This window comes from Hyaena hyaena, unplaced genomic scaffold (assembly GCF_003009895.1).
Source record: "Hyaena hyaena isolate Hyena2069 unplaced genomic scaffold, ASM300989v1 scaffold_234, whole genome shotgun sequence".
Lineage (NCBI taxonomy): Eukaryota > Metazoa > Chordata > Mammalia > Carnivora > Hyaenidae > Hyaena > Hyaena hyaena.
The window spans coordinates 1,738,570-1,765,903 of NW_024080865.1; the positions used below are offsets into that span (position 1 = coordinate 1,738,570).

Below are 27,334 nucleotides of genomic sequence, written 5' to 3' on the forward strand. Positions count from 1 at the left end.
ACTTCTCCTTCCTGGACCTCCACTTATACTCTGAGAAGGGCATACCAAACAGTCTATCTCTCCCTCTGGTCTCAAAAATCTTCAGCACAAATGAAAATCCAAAGCCAGCTTTGATTATAATGCTCCCAATGCCCACATCCATTATATTTGGGACTGCAAATAGAGAGGAGAGAATGGACAGGTGGCTTCCAGTGACAATGGATAAAATAACATGGAACAGGTAGAACCACATGTTTGCTAGTGCTGTGATCCACCAAAGGGGGACTCATCAAGTCTCTAGTAAGCTGTTTCCTTCCTGGGGAAAAAGATTAATGAAGGAAAAGTTAATAAGCACAGAGAGCCATGGAAGAGGGAGATGCTGGGAGAGAGGATTGTATGCAGCAGAACTAACATTAGGACAAGACTACAAGACAAAGGCCATCAAGCCTGGTTCTCTTTTCTACAATATCTATGAAGAAGGTCAACGAGCTCCTCCCACATAAATCACATCCATACCAACTCCCTGAAAATTCCTTTAGTGAGATATTTCCATGCACAACTTCCATCCCATCACCCTACTGAATTTTCTCTTCATACTTGTTGATTTCCATGGTGTAAGTTGAATCAATAAAGGTTTGGGGAAACTTTCACAGAGCACCTCATTGTATTGACTCTAAGAGACTAATGAGACAAGAGCCTCTATGACAGTAAAATCAGGAAAATGGCAGAGAATGCCTCTGACTTACCCTGGAGTAGAGGGTGTGAGAGCCTTCAAACACACTTACATCCTCATAACCCATCAGCTCTGCTGCTCTTCATCACTCACTCACTTCTGCATGTTGGACCACCACTAATCGATCACCAACTGTCAAAGAAAAAAGTAAAAGAATGAATTAGGCAAAAAGTTCCACAACTTCAAGTCCAGAGCCACTGCTCAAATAAATCTGTGAGTAGCCCAAGTGCTTAACATATAGACACAAACACATATAATGACTCAAGCTCAATAAAAGTTTACTTCTGGCTCCCATAAACATACTGAACAGGTGAACAGGTCAGTCAGTGGAGTGACCCTCCCTCATGCAGTGATCCAGGCACTGAGGCTAATGAACATCCTGCCACCTTTTTTAAAACTAAATTCCCAAGCTTACCCTAAGAATCCGCTTCATTCCAGTCACAGGCATGGAAAACAGCACAGAAGCTCACATGGGCATTCTCCTTATGTTTTTCCCCAGAAGTGGATTTCAACTATCTTGCACTTCCAGTCACATTCTAGTGGCTAGAATCAGTAACACAGCCACACCTAAGACACTGGGCTGCTGGGCAGCTAATAGTTACTATCCATCATACAGGGCTGGCTCCAGCCCAACCAAGATGATAGTGTTACGTCTGGTGTACAGAGTTCTGGGTGAGACACTAGTACAATAATCTTGACTTACTAACTTAACAACTCAGTCTTGGTTCCCTTTTTATTTTAATCTGTAAAATAACTCTTTACTCACAGGGTCAATGTGAGTGAAACTCAAAATGAGACAAAGCAGCACTTCTCAGACTTTAGTATGCATACATAGCACCTGACCATCTTGATGAAATGCAGATTCCAATTCAGTAGTTCCCGAGTGAAGCCTGAGAATCTGCATTTCCCACGAACTTCCAGATGATGCCAGTGCTGCTGTTCTGACTACACTTTAAGTAAAAAGAAGATTAAAAAAGAGAGAATATTTTTGCAAGCCAGAAAGTAATTTGCAGATATCAAGAATTATCTTGGCACTAACTTGATAATTCCAGCTAGCTGGCACTTTTAGGATAGGTTTGGTCTAAGTACCATATAAAATTTCAGTCACAGGACTTTGGAAATGAAAAGAATTTAAGTAGTCAGTGTTCTCTCTTACTTTCCAGATAAGGAAATAAACTCAGAGATGTCACAGTGTGCTGGAAAAAGAATGCAGAAATTTTTTATTTTTTTTTTATTATCACATAAACTCAATTGATAACCTGAGGAACAAAGGGTAACTTTTATTCTTCTGCTAAAGCAATAACAGATACTATTCTAACCTATACCCAAAAAGGTACCAGAAGATAGCATTCACCAGCTTGGGTCACCATGGTACCAAATGTAGGCAAGGTGTCACAAAAAAGACATCAAGAGATTCAAGCATGTTCTTCAAAATGTAGTGATCTTCAAAGTTATGTTTCACATGTCCAAAATATGAACACAAATTAACTTCTATATACCCCCTGGCAAAAACAAAAATATTTTCAATATATACAAACTGAGTCCCTACTATCTGGGAGACAATTAGCAAAAGAGAATCTGGGGTTGCAAATAGAAAAAAGAAAAAAAAATAAGTAGCCAAGAAGCAGCAGTTTCTATGATAAATCCTAAAGATGAAGGAACCTCAAGATTTTTTTTTTATCCCTGACACGTATGTTATTTTTTGCACCTCTGAGATCATGGGTAGTCCTACGAGCTTAGAGTAAAAAAAAGAGTGAAATGTATGATGTCAGAAGCGAAAAATAGGAGTCAAAAACCCCCAACTTACAAGTCAGAAAAGCACTATCTAGAAATCCAATCAGATGGGCGGGGGTGGGGCGGGTAGAGAGAGGAGCCTCTTACAGTGCACGTCATCTTCAATGAAGCAACATGAATATGAAAGTGTCTTGGTGAAATCACGAGGGAGTACTTACTGGGCAAGCAATGATAAATGGAAATCAATACTTGCACATCCATTATTAATTTAAAATGAATAAAATACTATTAGCATCTTCATTTAGTGAGCAATTTTAAACATTTTAATAAAGGTAAAATGTTCTAAGAACTTCCACAAGTTTACTTTTGTACTCTAACCCCCCCACTTCTGCCCGCCCCCTCACCGCTGATCCTCGTACACCATCGTGTCTTTAGCTCCTCAAATATTCTCTCATCCTGACAATTTTCCACAACCTATTCTAGACTCTAGAATTTTTACCCTATTTTTGTCCTATGGATTCCACTCTCCACACACCCCACCCCCCGCCTTAGCAGTCTATTGAAGCCTAGGAAACTCTTTCTCAGAATAATGTGTTAACTGTATAAAATATGTAAGATTACAGAAGAAGCCCATCATATGGAAATACTTTTTCCACAAAGCACTCAGAGTTCCACAAACCTACTATAGAAATATCTCACGGGGAGTGACTCTTCTAGGATGCTGAAAGTTTTTTCTTATAGCAAACAGTATGCAAAAAAGTTTTAAAAACCCAAAGATGAACATAAAGAATATTGCTCAGGATCAGTCAGTGAAGAAAAAAAACAGCTGCAAAGAAAAGCCTGACCTTGAATTTCTACCCCAACTCAACATTATTCATGCTGTGGCTTTAAAATGCCACATTAAGGAATTACTCAGAGAATTTTCTTGGCTCCATCCCTGTAGACATAGCATATTTTGAGTCCTGATGGCAAGTGGAGAAAGGCAGCACTGAAGAAGGGAAGATGGAAATGAGTCTGAGCTTGGGTCCTAGTTCTCTACCACTAACTAGTTCTATCACTCAGTTCTAATTTGAAACTCTCTTCTTACTAAATGAGAAAGTTGAGTTAAACCACCTTTAGGGTTTCTTCCCACTCTGAATTATTAGGATTCTAAGACAATGCACAATCATTTCTCTGGGAAGAAGTTATTAGTGATATTTCTTTTTGCCCTAGGCTCACAGTATGAAATTACCTTCTAGAAGAGAATTTTTCAGAGGCTTCAGAAATACCTTACGAGAGTCACTGTGCCACAGAATTTAAGACTGGAAGAGATTTTAATAGACACACACCACCTCAGCAATCCCACTGATCAGGTGAGAAAACAGAGGATCAGAAAGGCCAAGATTTATTTGAGGTCACATAATGAAGCCACGTTAAAGGACTGTTGTGACTACTGCCACCTAGCACTAGCAGGATTTTAGGATTCAGCGTTGGTAATTAAGACCAGCTCATCAGCTCTCCTGGTGACAGAAATAAACCTGAAATAAGCTGAGCCATAGGGAGGGAACTGCACAAGGAAGCAGGAGACTGGGCTAATGACACCCAGAGGCAGCATCCCATAGCTCAAGGAGGGTCAAAACAAAGACTCCCATATACATTATAACCTCGCTGTCAACAGCAGTCGCCTCCTTCAAATATGATGGCTACAAATTCCATCTCAAAAAACAATCAATAACAAAGAAAGCATAGCTATTTCAAAAGAGGGGACTGGATAAGTGAATCCTGGCTAGTAAGGTTAATAAAACCAAAATTCAAGATTTGGGATATTGTAATCTTGAAAGAAGAGCACTAGCTAAGAAAACCTTAAAATACTTGTTACGAATTTCTAAGTTTTAGAAGAAACTGATTCAGAAGAACTTTGACCTACCTTCTGTGGACAACCCTGAAATATAGTAACAACTTAACTAATTTTACTAATACTCTCACCACGATCTTTAGAGCACGTAATTACTGGATGTGGTTTAAAAGTCACATGTATATTTCCATAGTCCTGTCCACGTGTGTAGACTAGCATTATATGCAAAGAATTAGAAATGATGAAGTTGTTGGGAATTTTGATTGAATCAGAATTTCAGCTTCATGTTCAATTAACTAAAATGTATGCCAAGAGCTCTTAAAACTTATGATACAATGTTTAATTGTCAGTTTACCTTCTGACCTTTCCCCTACACACAACTAGCAAAGCAACTGTACCCATTCCTCAATCCTCACAACACACATTATTCCTACCTAATGTAAACAGTTCTGGCTTTCAGAACTTTTTTTTTTTTTTAGATTCATTTTGACAGCTAACACAGCCTTTCACAATCTGGAGGCTACACACCACGGGTTTGCCAACTCGGTTTCATCTCCTCCAGGAATTCCAGAGACAGCAGTGCCATCTACTGGTAGGGAGGGCACAACTTATTTCTGGAAGCCTGTGGGTGACAGCAGCCAAGGACCTGAAAGAATGGCAGGCTAGATTTGTGTCTTTGTGAGCCTTTCTTTTCCAGAGCATGTAAGAAACGTAACTGATGCCTATAACCTGAGAAACAGAACCACCACAGGAGTCTCCATCACGATGGGCAGGTTCCGTGGAAGCCATATAAAGCCCTGCCAGGCTAGCCAATAATGAGCTCTGCCTAGAAATGCCTCCTTGAGGCTCTAAGGCAAGCAGCGGAGCCTCACTGAATTAAACATTTCCTGGCTCTCCTCTTCCCCCAGTGCATCAGTATCAGATGATCTCACCCGTGCCCCCACCTGTGGCAATGTTACCCAGCTTTATCTTATAGCATACCTCTTAGGGAAGATGCTCAGACCCCTTCTCAATGTGAAGGCTCTTATGTTTACACAATGTGACACAGATCCTGCTCAAAGGACACGATTGCTTAGGTATGCAGGTTGGCCTCTAATCTCTCTCATTTGTTCTCCATCCTCCCTGTTCCTGACCCAGAGGACAGAAATGACAGAAAGGAAATGATTTTGTGGTTGCTTGGAAAGCCACACTAGTGGGCTTTCACTGAATCAGAAAATAAAACATCGCCTTGCAGGTCACTGAGGTACACTGCTTCCCTCAAGATGAACTAAGCCAGCCAATCTTCCTCTTTTCCCTAGTAGAAGCCTATAAATGTTTCTCTACCTTTTTAAAACCCCTGCCTCTCCTCCAAAGGCTAAATATAAACATAGTGGGACCTTTATGTGATTTATATAAATGACATTTTTCTAAACATAAAAGCATATACCTTTCCAAACTATACCACCTACCCCACCTTCAGAATTCCTTCTCCCCAACACATGCCACCTAAAAAAAAAAAAAAAATCAGACAAATTTAATTATTCCCATTAATTATACTTTCTGTTCCAATCAGGTGACAATCTATATTCACTTGACTATAGGGCCATTTGTTACATTCCCCCAAAGCTTTGCAGCAACCTCTTTTACTTCCATTCACCTCAATCATCAAAAAGTTGATTTGCTGCAGCTGATAAATGTTCTGATTCCCCTAACAAAGTGTTCCCTCAATTTGTTTTAACTTGCCAACTAAATTGATTTCTCATAGCAAGTGTAGGCATTTCACGGGCATGACGCCTCTTAGATGTTTGAAAAATCTCATTGCTTCCTAAAGAAACAAAACTTTGTATGGGGGAGGGTAAGAGTCATGAAAGGGCTTCAAAACAAGCAGGTCTCCAAGGAATCAGGGAGAGATTCTTATCCAACTCACACCAGAGTAAGTTCTCCATAGATTACAGTGAAACTCCAGCATACAGTCAAAATCCTAATGACCAATGAGCCATTTACCAAGTAGACTACAAGATACATCCAACAAATTAGTGGAAAACTGAAGGCACTTTTAATATTTCGTTATTATAAGACAGACCTTCCTATTGTAGGTCTGGGGAAATGGAGTAGGAAACCAGAGGTCTTGCACACAACCGCGCCCCCCCCCCCCCTTTAAAGTAAGACTTAAAAGGAGGAATCCCTCCATCCCCAACACACAAACCATTTTGGGCATCCAAATGGTCTTTAAACAGGCACTTTTCAAAGAATTAAGGAGGTCTGAATAGGTGTGATTTACACATGCCTACCCCACAGGCTATCAACACGCTTAAAATAATTACTCTCTTCGGCAGCCCAGAAAGACCTCAGTTTACAGATATAATCACGCCCCCCCCCCTCCAGACACACACCCCAAATCCCCATCTTCCTGAAAGAGAATCTCACTGTGACGGTCGGGTCTGCAGTTCACTGCAGGCTTTTCCCTCCTCGCAATTTACCAGTCATCAGTTTCACTTTGTCTGTAATTCCTTAATGTAACCTCTTATTTAGACCTGCTCCTGCTCATGTAGACCAGCGCCCAACTGCTTTAAAAATTTTTGTCTCACCCCTTAACGAAAACCTAGGTTCCCTCGGCAGGCTGAAAGCGTTCAGTATCGATGCAACTCTGGGGTGCGAGCTGGCGTGCAGGTCCGGAGAAGCCTTCTGCCGGCAACACTTGGGCTCGGTCCACCGGTCATGCCCCCCCACCCCCGCCCGCACAGCTGCGCTAGGAATTCGGCTTTGCTCGCAGCCGGATTAGTTCGTGTCCCGCCGCTCGGCTAAAGTGGCATTTTCCCCCCTTTCCTTCCCACATGTGACAGTTCCCGCTGCATTAAAGCCATCTTCTCCCCGGGCCCCAGCCCAAGTCCGGCGTCCGTGATGCCCCCGCCCCACCAAGCTCACCCTTTACCTAGGGAGGGGGCCGATACCAGCATCCCTCCAGGCGGGAAACAAAGGCAGAGACGAAGCTGCCAGGTGGGCAACTCCCCTCGGGCGGACCCGTCACCATGGTGAGGGGGCTGGGAAGGTGCATTTACAGGGTAGGAAAAGGGAAACCGAGGCACCAACGGGGATGGCTGAGCCCGAGTCTGCGTCCTACCCGAAGCAGAGCTCCTGGGGAGGGCGGACCCCAGACTTCTCCCCTCCAACCCCACCGAGCCCTGCCTGCCCTGCCCACCTGGCTCGTCGGCACCAGCCGCGGAGGGGCAGAGGGCCGCCCCGCAGCTGCGATTACCTCTGGAGAAGCGCTCCGGCTCCCTCCGACGGCTCCGGAGAAAGCCCCGCCGCTCGCGCACGCGCACTCGCGCTCTCGTGCCTTCGCGCCCCCGCGCGCGCCTCTCCGTCCCGGCTCGGGCCCGCCCGGGCCCTGGCCGTCAGAGTCCGCGAGAGCCAATCCAGTAACAGGAAAGGCCCAGCGCCGATCACGTGGCATGGCCAGCCAATCACCAAATTGCCCTCGGCAACACCCGCTCCGATGTCCCTGGGGGTTCGGTTGCTACCGTTCGGAGCCCTTGCGAGGAGGGCACAAAAGGCGGAATCTGTTTCCCGGAGCTAGTTTTGCTCAGCGAATGAATTGAAACATCAGTTGATACTTGGAATTCTAAATAGGAATAGCAATCACCTGGGTATCTGGTTAAAAGGAGGATTCAGATCCGGTAAATTTGTGATGGAAAACTGATGCTGTGCCTTTCTGATCAGCTCCATATGGTGATGATGATGCTCCTGATCTGACGACCATGCTTTGAGTAGCAAGATCTTAAGGGCACCTGTGAGAAAATGGGTATAGCCCTTGTTCCGTGTTATAGTCCCATGTTCTGTAGTTCTAGAACAAGGTTATAGCTCCTGTTCCTTGTTCAATGAAAGTTTCACGACCTTTTCCTTCCACCAGCGTTGGAAAGCATTATAGGGACTGAGTAAACACGGGGTGTCCTGGTGACACTCATAATTTGGGCGCCGGCTAAAGGAAGTGTGTTTAATTCCCACATCACTTACCCCTAGACTCTGAGGGCAGTGATCTGTGCCAACTGGATGGTTGGAATGTGGAAACTAGAAGTGGGGACTGAGTGCTCCTAGCAGAGAACACTAGGTCTACTTTCATTCTAAAGTATTCAGCATGTGTGTCTCAATGGCAAGGTGCTAAACCCTTAGAGAAGTGAAATAAGTAATTTTTGCTTTCTGGAAATTTACATTCTGTCATGGAACTATAAAGGCAAGCTCAGGAAGAAGCATTAGGAAAAACATTCAGGGAGCTGATGGTCTCGGCATCTTGGACAATTCAGGCATAAGCCAGAGAGGTTGTAAAATAACCTAGTTTAGGGATCTTCAAATGGCCCAAACATCCTTCTAACAGTAATACCAGAGTCTGGAAGTGAGGAAGTCCTGTGCCTCCACCATCTCTCAAAACTTTACCAGATCCTAAATGTGTTCAGTCTTGTCAGCTAGAACCTTTGTTCAGCATAGTCAAGCTCACATTACCCAAAAGAGTACCAAGGTGATTCAAAGGCCTAAGTGCTAAATTCTCCAAACCCTTCTTCCCCAAGGTCTTAGAGCAGAAGGTACAACATTGCTTTGAGCAGTTTTCTGTCACTATTCATCAAGATCATACTGCCACTGAGAGAAAACTTCACCTTTGTCAATGTGTCTTGGGCTTACCAACCCCGGAAATAAAGCCCCCTTGGCAATCTTAGACATTACTCATCACAGTATGTGTATCAGAGATGGCTTGGCACAAAATCCAGAGTTTCAGGGACTACACTGAACCTAGAACAACAATGGTTCTAGCTATATCAAGAGTAAGGAAATTCTAATCAAAAAGAATATGTTTGAAATCTCTAAGTTTCTTTTGCTATCATTAAACCACTGGATCTCAAGCCTAGCTGCAGAGTAAAGCTTTTAAGGAAATAGGTTTTTGGGCCCTATACCTAGAGATTCTGATTGGAGTCAGGAGGGCAGCCTCAGCAAGGTTTAGAACCTCAGGAGGTTCTAAAAGATCTCCAGGCAGTTTGCATCCAGCCTTGCCTGAGAATACCTGCATAAGCTGCTAGGTTGGTAGACTTGTTCTTTAACAAGGGAAAACCAACTCTGCAACACAAATCACTAAGGACATAAAGACTCTGAGAAGAGAAAAGTTTCCACATAACTTATGAGAAAATTCTTTTTAAGGGCCAAAAATAATTCACAGGTAATAGATATCACCCGTTCAGTAGAACAAATTGAAAAGCCATGTCCACAACTAAGTTTAATTCCAGTTGATTAAATATTTAAAGAAAAGAACCTATTACCTTTTAACCACATTAAACTGCTCAAGTCTGTTGATATCTTGTTTTATGCTTTTCTTAACTAAAAATGAATGTCTATTTGAGCAGTATTAAAGTTATTCTCTGAGGCTCTTCCCAAAGTACAATGGAATCACCTGGAGTACTTGTTAAAATGCAGATTCCCAGCATCCCCATCCTGAACTTCCTCTAGCCTCTCCTGCAACAATGCTGAAGCTGTACTAGTTAAATTTGAGTCCAAGTTGTACCTCCTGATACAGAACATATACCTTATAGGCAAACCCTCAAGTAAAATAGATGTGCTATTAGTTTAATTTGCCATGCAAGGTAAATAAACCTTATTTTATTTTAAAGAATTCCAAGAGATTCTAGTTTCTTTTTCCTGGGTTTTTGCCAAATTCTCTCATTTTGTGAAATAAAGAGATTAGTCTCTAGATCTTAGAAAGCTGTTGTTGCACAGAGTTTTTCTATGGAGTGACATTTGCAGTAGCAGAATCTGACCTACTTTTTAACTGAATTAGTGAGGTCCCCTCAGAACATTGTGCTGACAGTAGCCACTTTGCTCAAAATTGACTTTATTTGCCAAAGCAGGAAAATGGAAGCCTAATGTCAGAGCCTGCAAACTAGCTTCCCTCCTGCCCAGACACTGTTAAAAATATATTTCACAGCATTCTAATTAAGGAGAAGATTTTCTCACCTTATAAACTTGTATCTTTACCTACTTGGTAAAATGAGGACAGTTTTCACTGATATTTAACTAGCATGAATAATGTAAAATTTTAACAAGAAAAAAGCATTTATTTTCCTTTTTCTGAGTGTCATCATTACACGCCAAAAAAAAAAAAAAAAAAGCAACAAGAAACAAAGAGATTCTTGCTTGAGATTAAGATTTAGAAAAAAGAACATCCAAGCTGTCATTCATTTTCTGTTTCTCAGTCTGCCTGCCTCATGCACATGAACTGGCTGGCCTATCTCAGGAATTGGACATGTGTGTATGTGGTTAAAGCACGAGTTTGTTTAAGCAAGCCCCACCCCTCCATTACCCCCTAGAAATTAGACAGTTTTAGGTTTACTTGAAAGAAAAGAGATGAAAACCTCCAAGTCTCCAGAAATTCACCCAGTGCTCCATTAATGATCAGAACCCCTATAGAATACTTTATAAATGCTAATTATGTTTTAATCTATCAACAAATAGCTTCTCTAAACTTAATTGATTTCCTTCATGAAGACCTAATATTACCCAAGATTCTAGTCTCCATCTCTCACATAAAACTGATCAGAATCACATTTTATATCTATGTATCTGTGTTTTATTTATTTTTTTAAATTTTATAATGTTTATTTATTTTTGAAAGAGAGAAACAGAGAGTGAGTGGGGGAGGGGCAGAGAAAGAGAGACACACACAGAATCTGAAGCAGGCTCCAGGCACTGAACTGTCAGCACAGAGCCTGATATGGGGCTTGATCTCACGAGCTATGAGATCATGACCTGAGCTGAAGTCTGACGCTTAACCGACTTTCTATTATATTTTTATAGGATTTATTCTATAATTCATCTATAATTTGTTATATATAAAGAATATAAACTTTTTTATATTCTTTATAAAAGAATCATAGTTAAAACATGTGTATATAATGACATACACATAGCTATTATATGTTTCTTCATACAACCCCCAACTTAAGAAACAAAACTTTTTAATACAAAGCACCCATGTATCTCTCCCAACAAATTGATTGTTTTAGATGAAGATAGCACACTTAGCAAGCTTTGCTACAAAAGTGATTTATGAAAGGAAATACCATACTGTATGCACATAATAGAGAACAAATGTAAAAGGGTAAATTTTTTACTGCATATTTGGAAGTTCCCTAACTGATATAAGAAAAAGATAACAGTGCTGGGCATTTCAACTGGTCCAACACCTCTGCTTTACAATTACAAAGATTAGCCTGGAAAGCATGTAATTTTTAGAAGACAATACCAAGAGTTTGGAGCTGCGAAAAGAGGAGGCATCAGGTTTTATCATTCGATAAAAACACTACATGTGCTTTTCTTTTAGCTCATCTGAAGAGAAGTTAGCCACCACAATTCATAATAAAAAGTGTTATGTTATAAGCGAGACTCATAACTCTATAAGAAATTACAGAGAAGGAGCACCAATTCTGATTGATGAAATCAGGGAAGGTTTGCTTCAAAGATGAGGCCTGGACTGAATTTCAAAGAAGTAGCAAGAGGTGCTCCAGGACTAGCAGTAGCCCATACAAGGGTATAGACACTGTGGAAGAGAACGTAGTTTAATTTGACTAGATGTGAAAGGGGAAGAAGGATGATTGGAGGGTGAGGACAAGGCCAGAATGATAGGATGAAAATGCATGACACGCCATTCCTCCCTCCTGTAATCAATCATGGCATTCAACGCTATTCTAGTGATTATGTGTAGAATCTAAAACCAAATCTCTGTTCTTCCACTTACCACTGTGCAAACCTGGACAGTTTGGCCCTTGGAAGATATTGGAGAAATGATTGCATAGTTTTGTCATCTGTAAAATGAAAATAATGGCAATACAAGTACTTACCTCCTATAGGTTAATGAGCCGATTAAACAGTGCTTAGGAGCATTTGAGGTATAAGAAGTGCTAAATAAACGTTAGTAATAGTTTTCTCCTGAACCTGGATGTGGCCTCAGACTCCTTCTCAATAGTCTTATTGGCTTCTAACTTCAACTGATCAGAACTGACACCCAGAGGGATACCTCCCAGCCCTTCCCGGTTCCTGACACAACTCTGATTCAGGGCTCTACAGCCTAGTACCACTCACCTATACGAACTCCTTTCCTCATTTAAGCAAGTTCTCTATAAATTTGTCCCTCTCAGTCCAACAGCAAGTCACAGAAAATTAGTTGCTGACACAACTAAATGTTTTCTCAAAAATTTAGATAGATTATTTTCACTGTTTTTTTTTTTTTTAAATTTTTGATAGAACACATCATACTCTAAGGTGTTTGGACTTTTTGCCCCTTAGATGTATTATTTCTCACTTGCTCACATTTGAGTTTATATGCTATTTTTATGGCTATACCTCCCAGATTTCTGAACTGTATTCCCACCAGCTTGCCATTCCTATTCAGAAGAGCTTAGCATCCTCTATGAAGATGCAATATTGGGGTATGTGGCTTCTGCCAAATGATTTCTAAAAATTCTCAAGATTAATTCCTGAGCCTGGCGTAGGTTCATGCATGCATTCATTCCCACTCAGAAACATCTCTGAGGTTCTCTATGGTGAATAAGAACTGGACTAGATGCTAAGGACACAGAACCAAGAAAACAGGGCCTGTTTCCACCTGGGGAAAGCTCACTATCCTCTGCCTGTCCTTTAAGCCATATTCGCTAGACTGAGAAGCTTTGTTAGCCCTGGGGTGGAGACTGTTGACTCCCAATCAAGATCCCCCCTCGGATCTTTCACCAGCTCTGTGCTCTCATCCCCTGCCTTCACTCCCTTTGTTATAATCTTTGGAGGATTACCTTTGATATTGGAGCCAATTTACCTATATGGAACCAATATATTGGGTGACACCACCCTCTTGGGCAGCTCATAGTCAATGACTAGCATGTATACATGTAAAAAAATTCAACTCCATTCCTTTAAAGTGTGACAGACACTGTAGTGTAATTTACACTACAGGACCCCCTGTATATCAGGCTGAATCTGCTGTTTGAAATCCCACCCTTACCTGGCTCTTCTGAGTTCTTCCTAGGAGCACTTCCTTTTAAATCACTAGCACCTGAATGCTTGGCTCAGGGTCCACTTCTGGGAGAACTCAACCAATGGCCACCCATTTGCTTACTGCTAAGGTGTAGGATTCATCATACTATATGTACCTAGTCTAAGTCAAGTGATATACTCCATATTTTAAGTTACGTAAAGATAGAGACCATGATTCATTCATCTTTGAAGCCTCCAGGTCATGGCGCAAGGTTGGAAGCTCAGTAAATCTTTGCTGAATTGACTTGAGCTAAAATGTCTCTGACACGTCTCACCATCTCCACCCATCACCAGCCACTTTTTTGATCTTATTCCCACCTCTCTGTCACCTGATACTCTAGCCACACTGACCTTCTTAACTGTTCCTCAAATATACCAAACCCACTCTTGTCTCTTGCTGGGGTACTCTGCTGTGGCTGGCCCATTCTACCCACCTTGCATCTGCAGGGGACCTCCCTCCCTCATTGAACTCAGGTCTCTACTTAAAGAGCTTCTTGTCAGAAAGGCCTTCCTTGGAGCACTGAGGTGGTTAGTCACTTGAGCATCCAACTTCAGCTCAGGTCATGATCTCGTGGTTCGTGGGTTTGAGCCCAGTGTGCAGCCTGCTTCATATATTCTGTCCCCATAAAGTCTCTCTGCCCCTCCCTTGTTTGTTCTCTCTGTTTCAAAAAAGAAAATATTAAAAAAAAAAAAAAAAGAAAGGCCTTCCTTGACCAAGTCATCACAAGCAACACTCACTCCCATGATAGTGCTCTCTATCTCAGCCTCTCTTACCTAGGGTTCCATGGTAGTATAAGCCCTACAGAAAATTATTTCAGTGACTGTTTTTTTTTTCCTATCCTCCAAGGATGAAGCTACACAGCTGGTATCAGTCTAGCTGCATAGAAGAGAAGGTAATTCATTGTTTATAAAGGTGCCATAGGGTACTAGAGTTTAATTCTCTGGTAGAACTGGTAGAGAAGGGCTGCTCTGAACTATCATTGTACATTTTTTTCTTCTTAACTCTTCTCAGCATCTGACAAATTATTTCTTGTGGTGACCCTACTCCACCCCTCATTAGAATTTGAATTTTTTTTAATGTTTATTTTTTTCTTAAATAGTTTATTGTCAAGTTGGTTTCCATATAACACACAGTGCTCATCCCAACAAGTGCCCTCCTCCATGCCCATCCCCCCCTTCCTCTCTCTCCACCCCCATCAGCCCTGAGTTTGTTCTCAGCATAGAATTTGAATTTTGATTCCAGCCCTTGTTTATTCCCCGTGTCTAGAACTGGTACATAATGGGCACTGAAAAAGTATTTGTTGAAGAAGCTTCACAGGATATATTTGTGTTATAACTTTTCAACTGTAAAAATAATTCATGTTAAAACTCCTCTATACAGAAAAATGTATATTATATATTACTCAAGTGAAATGATGAGACAGAAAATGATAAATCAAATTGGAAAAGCTGAAAAATTAGTCCAGATAATAATGATAGACGGCTACAAATACAAAGTAACCAACTTCTCAATCAGGATGAGAGATACAGGGGTGGGGATGGGGGCTAGATGTTAATAATTTGAGCACTGCTCTCTCAATCTCACTAGGAAGGGAAACAGAGGGAACTTGCATCCTAAACAGGATCAGAAATGGAGCCACAAGATTGCTGTGGGTGAACCACTAAGCAAAAACTAAAAACATAATTAAATTCTACATCCTCATGGGACAGGCGAAAATCAAGAAACCATCCCACACATTCTCAATTTTTAAAAAGAGAAATATGGGGGCGCCTGGGTGGCTTAGTCGGTTAAGCGTCCGACGTTCGCTTAGGTCATGATCTCGCGGTTCGTGGGTTCGAGCCCCACATCGGGCTCTGTGCTGACTGCCAGCTCAGAGCCTGGAGCCTGTTTCAGTCTGTGACTCCCTCTCTCTCTGACCCTCCCCTGCTCACGCTGTCTCTCTCTCTCTCTCCTAGAAATAAATTAAAAAAAAAAAAACATTAAAAATTAAAAAAAAAAGAAATATGATAAATACAGGCCCCATTTAGGAGACAACTAAAAGGAAGTTCTTTGAAAACTCAATAACCCACAATAAAATCCTATATACTTTGCTTTTGTTGTTTACTTTCCATGAAAAGCATATACCAAGGAATGAAAATAATAAGCATTAGAGATAGGAACCTAAAACAGAACTGCTAAAGCCATCTATATTATCAGAGAAAAAAGAGAAAAAATTTCCCCCAAATTGGTGAGGGAGTTCATGTGAGGAAAATAAAGAATAACAGCTACAAGGAAAACACTCTGAAGAGCTCCTTGCAAGTGTCTGTGAAACCAATAAAAGATTATTTTAACATGTCAAAGGGAGGAAGTCACTCAAAGAGTAAGTGGAGTCCTTTGATCTTGGTGGGATAAAGGATTTGCTCCAGAATGGAAAGAAGCACATTTCATGGGCAGAACTATTTGCTGCAAATTAAGATACTGAAAGAATAACATAGAGACTATGATATCTACAAAGAGGGACTAGTTAGAATTACTTGATTATGGGGGCGCCTGGGTGGCTTAGTCGGTTAAGCGTCCGACTTTCGCTTAGGTCATGATCCCGCGGTTCGTGGGTTCGTGCCCCGCGTTAGGTCATGATCTCGCGGTGTGTGGGTTCGAGCCCCGCGTCGGGCTCTGTGCTGACTGCCAGCTCAGAGCCTGGAGCCTGTTTCAGTCTGTGACTCCCTCTCTCTCTGACCCTCCCCTGCTCACGCTGTCTCGCTCTCTCTCTCTCCTAGAAAGAAAGAAAGAAAGAAAGAAAGAAAGAAAGAAAGAAAGAAAGAATTACTTGATTATAACAGTTACCATGTACTCAGGATACTTTGTAAGGTTGAGCAAAATCAATGTGGACTAACCATCAGGACTGAGACGTGAAGAATCCACTGACTCATTAGGGTGAGTTGAACTTATGAATGTGTAGCTGTTGCCCATTCGTGTACAGGGTCTCCCAAGAGACTTGAAAAATGATAATCCCTAAGATTATTTTGTTTTAATGCGCAAGAATCTTAAATCTCAATTATTGGCTCCATGACTTTGCCTGATTTAAAATAACTTAATGAAATGGCTATTTGAAAACTATTTGTTAAAAATAAATAAATAAATAAATAAGAAAAAAAAAAAAGAAATGGCTATTTGAATAGACCTGATAAAAATTACATGTGGCCGTGTCCTTTCTATTGTTTCTTATCTCTCTTGACACTACCACTTGCAAATTTGTTTACCAATTACATTTAAAGTTATAGGTTGAAAACAAACTGAAAGCCTGGCACAAAGTGAATATGTAATACATTTTTTCAGTAAACAAATAAAAATATAAAAACCAAGAAATTGAAATAAAATAAATTCCAGGCTGTCTGCTTCCCCCCTTATTTTCCTTCCTTTTTTGGACTGAGCTTCTCCTGGAATTTCACCAGCCATCTCTCGCTACATCAGCAACAGTCCTCTGACGAAAGTTCCTATTAACAATGGCCCCAAAGCATGGCCTTCTTATATTCTTATAGCTATTTATGCTTAAAAGCTCTTATGGCTATAATTCCTCCTGAGAAGACCTTAGAGTGGCTAAAGCCATATTCTCCCATTAGTGAAAATATTCACGTCTTCTGCTTTCAACAATTAAAAAAACAAACAAACCAACAATCATATTCTTTGGCTAGTACCCTCTCCCCAGTGCTACAGTTCCCTGTGCTTCCTAAGGTTAGAAATGGTTTCACAGAGGGTTCTGGACCCAGCCCTGTGCTTCTGCCAAGGGTTTTGATTTCCATAGTCCAAGAGCATTCCTTTCTGTCAAATGTCCTTATAACACACATATTTTCTATTAAAACCCCAAACTGAGACTAATGTTTCCCACCTCACAGAGATAATTTACTAATTTCCTTCAGTTTCCTCCTTCGATGTCCACTCAAAACATTATGATGACCATTACCAAGATTCCCATCTCCCAAGTCCTCTGAGCCCCCAGCTTCCCTACATGTCCCCTAACATGGCTTTTGCCACACTTTATTACAATTCATTGTTCAGTGGTTCATGACCCTCACTAGACTAAGTTCTGTGAAGGCAGGGATCTTCTATCTTGTCCTTCACTGGATAAGAACAATGGTCCCCCTGGGGCGCCTGGGTGGCTCGGTTGGTTAAGTGTCTGACTTGGGCTCAGGTCATGATCTCACAGCTCATGGGTTCGAGCCCTGCGTCGGGCTCTGTGCTGACTGCCAGCTCAGAGCCTGGAGCCTGCTTCAGATTCTGTGTCTCCCACTCTCTCTGACCCTGCCCTGCTTACTCTGTCTCTCTCTCTCTCTCTCAGAAATAAATAAAAACATTAAAAATTTAAAAAAAAAGAACAATGGTCCCTAGAACACCCCTGGTGTGAAGCAGCTATTCGGTAATCCATTGTTAAGTGAATGGGAGCTCTCATTCTCAGAATCTTCCCTCTATTTCTGTGGACATCTCTGCTGATTCCACTCTGAATTGGAGAATTGCCATTACCGATTAGTAGGGTCTGTCATTAACATTCCTTTATGTTTCTTTTCCTTTCTGGGCTCTGTGTTCTCTCAGCTAATATGTGCATGTATAAATATTTAAATTCCCCTCAGGTTAAATTCTTTTCCCAGTCTCACATTTCTTCCTTTCCCCTTGCTAATTTTAGTAAGATCATCAAACCTAGATAGTGCTACTTCAAATATGAGCAACTGACACCTTGTACACATTGTCAGTGATTATATTACTATAGCCATCAATTCTAAGAAGCAAAAAAGCAATACAACAAGATGCTCTCCATTTTCCATTCCTTTACATTCCAGTTTTTCTAGTCCTAAGTAGAAATTCCCTTTCATATGAATTTTTCTATCACCATACCTCATTCACTTACAAAACACTACGTCTGTGGGTCTAAAACTTGAATGTACATCAGAATCACCTAGAGGGCTTGTGGAAACAAAATTGTTGGACCTTACCCAAAGTGTCTGATTCAGTAGGTTTCAGATGAGGGCTAAAAATGTACATTTTCACACGTTTCTAGATGATACCGATGCTTTTTCCTAAGAACCACACTTTAGATGTCAATCCAATGTGTCTCTATAGCTCAAATGATCAGCCAGTTGTTGAATATCATTCAAAAGAAACATATTTTTCTTTCCAACAAAACTGTGTACCTCTGGTTCCTGAAATTCAAGGAAAACTTACAACAGCCCAGAGAAAAGTGCTGGGACGAACAGCTGGGCTGATAGAAAGCAAGAGTTCTACTGGACAGAAGCCTGCCTTGTGCAGCTAAATAAAGGAAAGTAAGAGATTTTTTTTTTTTTTTTTCATTTCAGAATGGTGAAAGCTAAAAATCAGGACAATCAAAGCCTCTAACATCAGGAGGAGTACAGATAGGTTAATCATCCAGTTCTGGAATCCTGGAATGCAGAGGGTCCTTTGAAACTTGAGCTTAAGGAGGGTTATGAACAAAGTACTACATCATTGAATGGGTGTGATTTGTGGTACTCCTAACTTCTGAAAGAGATGTAAGGAAAATAAAGATAATAAAAACCTATTTTGTCGAGTATATAAATGATAAAACCATACATTGTTAGCTTTTCCTGGTTCACAGAAAGGAGGACTACTTATCTCTCTATCAAATGGCCCCCAGTGCTACCTTTGATAAAAGAATATGGTGAACACACCTTGAGTTTTACTTTGTAACACAGTTCTAACCCTTGGGACTGGATGAGCAATCTAGACCTTAAGACTTCATGTGGGTCACTACACCTTAAAGTATGGCCTGTGACTGCTTCGGATTCTGTCTCCCTCTCTCTCTGTGCCTCCCCTGCTCGTGCTCTGTCTGTCTGTCTGTCTCTCAAAAATAAATTAAAAAAAAAAAAAAAAAGTATGGCCTGTGATGCAAGTTCAGGACAAGTACTAAAAACACATTTTTAAGTAAACTCTATGCTCAACATGGGGCTTGAACTCATGACCCTGAGATCAAGAGTCGCTTACTCTATTGACTGAGCCAGCCAGGTGCCCCCAGTAACTAAAAATATTAAAGTGAGTGAATAGTAATTCCATTCACTCACACAAGTTCCAGCTTTTAAAAAGTGCCACTTGGGCATGGTAATTCAGGAAATTCTGATAACTGTGAGTTTGGGCACACATCTGTCACCCAGAGCTAAGGCAAAGACAAATAAAACATGGCATAAGACACAGACGAGAAAAAGAGGGAGAGAGACACAGACTACATTTTAAGACAGGGCTTACAAAACAAATACTGGCAGGATGAGGTGGGAGGAAAAAGTATAACAGAACCATTGGGAATTTGCTCCAAGGGGAGTCAGAAACTGCATCAGGTTGAATTGTCACATAAAGCAAACTTTATTTGCAGCAAACAAGGAGCTCACAGGGAATAGCTTTCAAAGCCATGACTCCCTAAGCAAGGGTGGATGGGTTCTTTTTATTTAGGATTAAGGTAAGTATTTAGTTAGGGAAGCCTGGTCAGTGGATGTAGAGGTGGACATAAGGTCACACACGTGCCTTAAGGAACTACGCCCATACACACATTGTATATTATGTAAATGAGGCTGAGGCTCCTCCTTGGGTGGAGATTTTAGTATTATAATGAGGTAAAGTAGTTATCAGTCTTCTAGAGATCACTCCATAGTCCATCTGCACAGGTGTGAGTCAAGGGTTAAGCTCAAAATGTCTAGGTGGTCTGGGCTGGCTGGAGGTCTTGTTAGGACAATTGCTATTGCTCCAGGGGTGATTTCACTTCCCCTTTGGCTGAGTTAAGAGATAAGGTGGAAAGGAGAGCTCAAGGAAAAATGTGGGGCAAAGGTTGGTGAGTAAAAGCAGGTTGGCAGTAAAGGTCAGGTCTTGGGGTCTAGCTGGTGACAGAACACAGCAGACATGAAGACAATAGGAAGAAGTGGATGTGTCGTTATTAAGTTGTGGCCTGTTACTGCAACATGGGGATGCGAGATGAATCACATTTCATAATTCTTAAGAAGGAATCTAGAAATCTGTGTTTTTATGAAAATAGATTCAATTTTTTTAAAGCCTATTTATTTGAGTGGGGGGAGGAGAAGAGAGAGAGGAAGAGAGAATCCTAAACAGGCCCCATGCTTAGCCCAGTGCGGGGCTCAAACCCATGACCTAAGCCAAAACCAAGAGTTGGATACTCTATCAACTGTGCCACCCATGGGCCCCTCCTTTCAGTTTTTTAAAAGGAAGTCTCTATGGGCCAAGCGAAACATTTGATACGGGCCCAGATAGACCCTTTGGCTAAAAAGGTCAATTCCTCATCCTAAACTCCCAAATTCTTTCTCAGAACTGTCATGTGATCACTGCTAGGTGCCAGGGAGCTGGAAAGTGTAGGTTGTTTTGTTTGTTTTGTTCTGTTTCATTTTGTTTTAGCAGGGTACCTTGCTGCCCTGACTAAAATTTGGATTCTACTACTAAGCAAGAAAGGAGACCACACATCCTAAGAAGGGAAGATGCCCCATGTTTTGGGATGCTAGGTCTAAGAGACTTGTACAAACACTTACTCTCTCAGCAAACTCCTTTCCCCCTGCTCTTGAATGATCCTTGAAGGTCTCTAGACAAATCCATTAGCCTGAGTATAATATAACTTGTACTGTTTTATTATAGAACTACATTAAATTAAAGGAATGCAATCATTGTGCCAAATGTGGTCATTTTCAATATAGTACAGGTCTGCGTAAAGCAGACAAATGGGAAAGGAAAGATACGCCAGAAGTTCCAGGTACACAAATTTAAACTTGAATCCCTGCTTTTGCTAGGACTTTCACGACATGATTGATGTACTTCTCCTGTCATTGCCCCAGTCTCAAGACAAGCAAATGTCTGAGAAGTCATTAGATTTAAATTACTTTGGAAAATCTCTTTACAGTAAGAAGCTGTATGGACCAAGTACACATTTCTCATTTTCATGTCAGGAACTGTCTTATTTGAAGAGTCAATTGTACTAATTTTAAAACCCAGAAAAAGACGACAATAATCCATAAGTAATGATGCAGTGGCCATGAGTGAGGATTGACGAAGCCCTCGGGACTGCCTTATTATTTTTCTGATTTTAGATTTTCTGGCTTCACCTTAAACAACATAGGTATAACACACCTAAATGAGACCCTAGGAAGAATACTAATTTCAGGTTTTCTGTAGTCTCAAGAGATCTTGATTCACTGTTGGTTTCACCTACAGTTCATTTTCTATAAATTTTATGAAGATTGAGGGTGTACTTAACCTCATATTTCATTCACTGGGGAAAAAAAGGAATCATTTGCTTTCATTTTTACTTTTTATTCATTTCTAGGTATTTTTTGGTTTGCTTTTTAGTTTTGTGTTTTGTTTTGGTTTTGTGCCTATGATAAAATCCTCTTGATTTAATGTCTCTAGTTATCAAGATTTTCTAGAGCTAATGATAGCTGAGGAATTTGTCAACAGCAACACAAATCCACACTTGAACATTAAATCCTTGGTGCTGAAATTGTTTACTCTGGACCGTGCTGACCAACTCTTCCTGTACCTTCACCTATTTTGCCTGCTTTCCTAAGGCTAATGTTTGTGTTTCAATCTAGCCAAGTCTCTTTGGAGTTTGGTCTTCATTACTCTTCCAGTGAGAAATGTCAAACTGCCTTTTCCTCAGCTTTAGGGAATGGGTTTTTCTCATCCTCATATACAAAAGCAGGAATTCAATGCGAATTATATTTTTCTCCTTAATCTTTAAGTTTCACTTATATTACATTTGCCTTCGGCAACCCAAGCTAAGTCTCACGAATCAGTTCTTCATTCACACTTTGAGGCTCACAGTTCAAGACATAAAATACCCCTCTTTGACAGGCATTGCTTTGGAGCAGGTATGTGTGAAATACAGCTGCTGTGGTGTATCCAATATTTTAAACAATCTCATGATTCAAGAAGTCCAGAGATAGCCTGGCAGAGCAGTTGTGCAAGGTCATTGTTGCAGGTCAGCTTCTCCTGGAAAGCAAACTCTACCATGGAGACTGAATGGAGGAAGTTTACTAAGGAGTTTGCTTGGTATTAACACCTTTTGGTAAGGAAAGGCCGCAGAACTCGGTAAGAGGAAGAAATTGGATTGTGTGGTCACCAAAAAGCTTCAGCTGATGACTTGGTAAATTCTGAAGCTGGCCATTCAGAGTTTTTCCATATTAGGGAAAGGGAAAAAGCCTTTATACTCTCTCATTAACCAGTCACTGGATGCAGGCTGCACACCTGCAGGAAAGGACGATGACCGGGGGCGAAGTGTTTGTCTTCAGCTGAGGGCAATTCCCAGCAGGGATGACAGCTGAGGGACATCAGCTATCAACAGTCTCAGTAGCTAGGATCAAAGACTTCAGTCTTGAAGGGGATGCAGGCAGGTAGAGTACAATTGCCTACCACAGTTGTTAATGTCCCAGATGCCTTTTCCCTGTTGGATCTGCCATTCTAAGCACATGGCTTTCATGTTTGTGGTTGCTTCATGATCTCAAGATGGCTATTCCACCTCAGTCTTATTTCTGCTCTCTGAGCAAGAGAAAGAAGGAAGCAATAAGGAAAAAAAAAAGTAACACCTATATCAGAAAAGTAACTATTTCCCAGAATACCCAATTAATCTTCCATTTTACTTCACTGTCCAGAGCTTGTCACATGGCTATGCTAGCTACAAAGGATGTTGGAAAATGTGTGTTTTAGCGAGACACATTGTTGCCTTGACCAAAATCAGAGATCAAAGTTTTTATTTATTTAAAGTTTATTTATTTTGAGAGAGACAGAGTGCAAGCAGGGGATAGGAAAGAGAGAGAGACAGAATCTGAAGGAGGCTCCAGGCTCTGAGTTGTCAGCACAGAGCCTGATGCAGGGCTCGAACTCATGAGCCAAGAGATCATGACCTGAGCTGAAGTCAGATGCTCACTTGACTGAGCCACCCAGGCGCCCCCCAGAGATGGTTTTTAAAGAGAAAGAAGACAGAGAATATTGGCATTAGCAACTAGCAGTTCTCCTAAACCATCTGATTTTCAAGAGAATTAACTCCCATTGACAAGTAGTTGGTGACTCTCCATACTCCTCAAGCATGTTTTCCTATTTTGTTATAAGAAGTCACTTCCCTATCTTAATTATATCCTGGTTTTATTACTACCTTTTTTGAAGTCACTGGTGGTTAGACTTCATTTTGTAAGCATGTTTATTTTAAAATAGTAATTCTTTTTTTTTAAGATTTTATTTTTAAGTAATCTTTCCATTCAGAGTGGGGGCTCGAACTCAAAACCCGGAGATCAAGAGCCACGTGTTCTACTGACTGAGCCATCTAAGTGCTGCTTAAAATAGTAATTCTTTTTGTTTTCAAGTTTTTATTTAAATTCCAGTTAGTTAACATACAGTGCAATATTAGTTTCAGGTATAGAATTTAGTGTTTGGTCACTTACATACAACACTCAGTGCTCATCACAAGTGCCCTCAAGCTCATTACCCATTTAAAAGTCCATCTCCCTGCCCATCTCCCCTCCATCAGCCCTCAGTTTGTTCTTTCTTGTTAAGAGTCTGTTTTCTGGTTTGCATCTTTTTTTTTCTAAAAAGGTAATTCTTTTTTTTTAAGTTTATTTATTTTGAGAGAGAGAGGGAAAGAGAGAGTGATTGGGGGAAAGGACAGAGAGAGAAGGAGAGAGAAAGAGAACTCTAAGCAGGCTCTGCACCATCAGCACAGAACCCAGTGCATGGCTCGAACTCACAAGTCATGAGATCATGACTTAAGGCAAAGTCAGACACTTGACCAACTGAGCCACCCATCTGGCTGAACCACCCAGCTGCCCCTAAAATAGTAATTCTTAAATCACTTCCCCCTGTTTCCCTTTCTCTCCCAAGTGCATGTGCGTACACAGACACACAATTTCACTATTCCTGTACTGTGGAGAGGGAGTGGTGTTAACAAACAATCCTCATTAGGTTCTTATCAGTGCTTGATCAAACTAAGGCACATCTAGAAATAAGGGAGAAGAAAGGCCGTTATCAAGAGGAACACACAGAGACAGAGGTATAACAAGTTCAAGATAAGGGAACCTGCGAAAGTAGAAATGAGCAGGAGTTGGGTTGCTAGATTTCATACATCAAAATAGAGGACATCTCATTCATTTTGAGTATCAGATAAACAATGAATAATTGTTAGCATAAATCTATCAGCAATGGGCTAAATATTTGTATTCCTCTGAAATAAATGTACATGTTAAATCCTAATGACCTATGTGATGATGGTGATTAGAGGTGAGGTCTTCAGAGGTAATTGGGTCATGAGAGTAGAGTCCTCATGACTGGGATGAGTGTTCTTATGAAAGGGACCCCAGAGAGCTCCCTCCGCCCTTTCACCATATAAGAACAAGGTGGGAAGATGTTCATCTATGAAGCAGAAAGTGGGCCTTCACCAGACACTGACTCCGTGAGTGACTTGATCTTGGACTTTTCAGCCTCCCGAACTGTGAGAGATAAATGTCTGCTGTTCAAGCCACCTACATTACAATATTCTGTTATAGCAGCCTAAGCAAACTAAGACAATATCCTAAATATTGCATGGGACATACTGATCCTAAGAAATTTGTTGTTTATCTGAAATTCAAGTTTAACTGGCTATCCTGTGTTTTATCAGGCCGCCTTACCTAGGAGGAGTTGTGTCACTACCACAGAGCTAGATACTGCCATTTTGCCCATTGCTATAGCAACGGAGACTTCACTCCTCCCTTGAAACTTTTCCACAAACCTCTAGCCTAAGCACCACTGTCCAATATTTCTGGAGATTCATCAATCAAGGCAGCTAAAGCCGAAGCTCTGCTTTGCAACAAATTACATTTTAAGTACTTTCTAGAGCACAGATCCCTTGCATGGGTGCATGGGTAAGTTACAAGTCAGTCTCTGAATCCATTACAATTATGTGGAAAATTTTGTGTGTGGGGCTTATGTGCATCCTTCTGGGGAGGAGGCCCATAGCTTTTGCCCTATTCTAAAAGAAGCCACAGACTCAAAAGAGTCCATTCCCAGGCAGAGGGCCCTGAGAAAACGTCAGGCAGCCTGTTAATCTTTGTTGGTTATTTTATATGGAGATGGAGGTAGAAATACCAGTTGTGGAGCAAATGCTTTAGAACTCTTCTTTTAGGGAAATTTAGAACAAATAGGGAAAATTTCCCTTTCTTTATCAGTCCAAAATCAATTATAGAGGTAGACATTCATTTGAAAGGATTTTTAGCAAATCCTCTTACTCTTGGAAATCAACTGCACTCTTTTCTCAGCACCCATGTGGGTGAAGTTTCTCTCCTTTAACCATTGAGCTGTTTCAAAGGGTAGGGTAGGCATAAGAGGCCCCCACACCTCCTTCTTGACCCTTGTCTTTGGAGGGGCAGATTAAAAGATTTGGCTGTGGTTAAGTCATGTGGACATGACCTTGTCATTTCTTCTTTCTCTTAAGTGTCGTGTCCATTCATGGTGCTTGACAGTGAAGACCTCCTATTACAGTTTTTGGCTTCTCATTTGGACTTATGTTCTCTTATAGGAAATGATAAAAAGTAGCAAGCTTAGAAACAGTCTTAGGATTTAGTGTAAAAAAGTAGAATATCCCACGTTTCATGCTCCCTTTAACTCCCAGGGCAATGGCATGGTCTAACCCTTGAGGCATTGTGTTGTCCTAACTAAATTTTTTCTGATTTCATGTGCCCATAGAATAAATGCTCATCATACCATGGCAAATGAGCTACCAGGAAAGCTCCTAGACACCTCTGTAAGATTCTCCAAGGGCAGAAACCTGTGTTCTGAGTAGAGAAACTCTATGTGGGTGCTTTGGTCTGAGGATGAAAATCGCCTTGGCACATTTGGGACAGGTCTGACAGGGTTTATAAACCAAATTAAGAAGAACCTGTTATAGTAGACTCAGGCAGGGCAAATTCATTCAAGCACTTCCACTCCCATGCATTGCCTTGCCCCCAGCTTGGGCTCATGCCCCAGAGGCTCTGTGCTTTGGAGGGCTTTCTTCAAAATTTTCTAAGTCCCACTCTGGGGTTTCAGACCAGATGGATATGAGAGTGCCATTTGGGTGGGGCCCAGAGGCCAGAATGGGACCTGAATGAACTCTCTGTGTCTCTCCTTCAGAGTGTTCTTAATCTTCTACCCAAAATGTGAGGTTAACCAGATGCCACAGGTTGCACATTATGGGATTATCTTGGGGCCCCAAGGCCTAGCCTAGTTTCAAAATGACAGTCCGGCAAGCAGATTGCTCCTGCTGGCAGATGCAGTATTTCTTCTGTGGGATCACAAGAGATTGGGCCTCAGGATGGTGCTGACAAGCTGTTTTTCAGTAATTAAAACAGTTTATATAGACAAGGGCCCCACAAGAAACATTTGCCCAGGGCCTGCACATCCCATAGGTGGCTTTGTTAAGGGATTTGGAGCCAAGAGAAAGAAAAAAGATCAAACTGCAATGCCCAAAAGGTCATTTTGGTATATCTGCTTTTCAACTGAAAAATATTTTTTATTGCAGTAAAATATATATATAACATAAAATTAACTATCTTAAGGGTATAGTTCAGTAGTATTTTTAAAAAATTTTTTTAAACATTTTTTTTTTTTTTTTTTTTTTTTTTTTGAGAGACAGAGCACTAGCAGGGGAGAGGCAGAGAGAGAGGGAGACACAATCCGAAGCAGTCTCCAGGCTTTGAGCTGTCAGCACAGAAGCACAGAGCCCAGCGCGGGGCTTGAACTCACGAACCAACAGTGAGATCATGACCTGAGCTGAAGTCTGACACTTAACCGACTGAGCCGCCCAGGTGCCCCTGTAGTTTAGTGGTATTAACATTGTTCTGCAACCATTAAACTTCTCTTTTAATATAATAAGAAACTAAAGCCGAAGAGCCAACTTGCCCAACGTCACAGATGTGATTGGTGGAAGAGCGCTATATTGTGCAGTCAGTATTTGTCCTGCTTTTCTAACTCATTCATTTCATGGATAAAGAAATGGAGTCCAAAGGGCCAACTG

At 41.1% G+C, this 27,334-nt stretch overlaps 1 protein-coding gene across 3 annotated transcripts in view; it reads right to left on the reverse strand.

Annotated features, from left to right (window-relative positions):
* Positions 1–7,600, reverse strand: part of TMEM108 (transmembrane protein 108) — a 364,038-nt gene extending 356,438 nt beyond the window's left edge. For 2 of the 3 annotated variants that reach the window (XM_039243880.1, XM_039243879.1), the window contains exons 1-2: positions 7,459–7,564; positions 726–844 (exon numbers count right to left, since the gene is read on the reverse strand). The gene's annotated coding sequence lies outside the window, so the exon portion shown is untranslated. Of the gene's footprint in view, positions 1–725; positions 845–7,458 lie in introns of all 3 variants that reach the window. The other variant, XM_039243882.1, reaches the window with a different exon arrangement.
* Between the last annotated feature and the right edge of the window lie 19,734 nt (positions 7,601–27,334).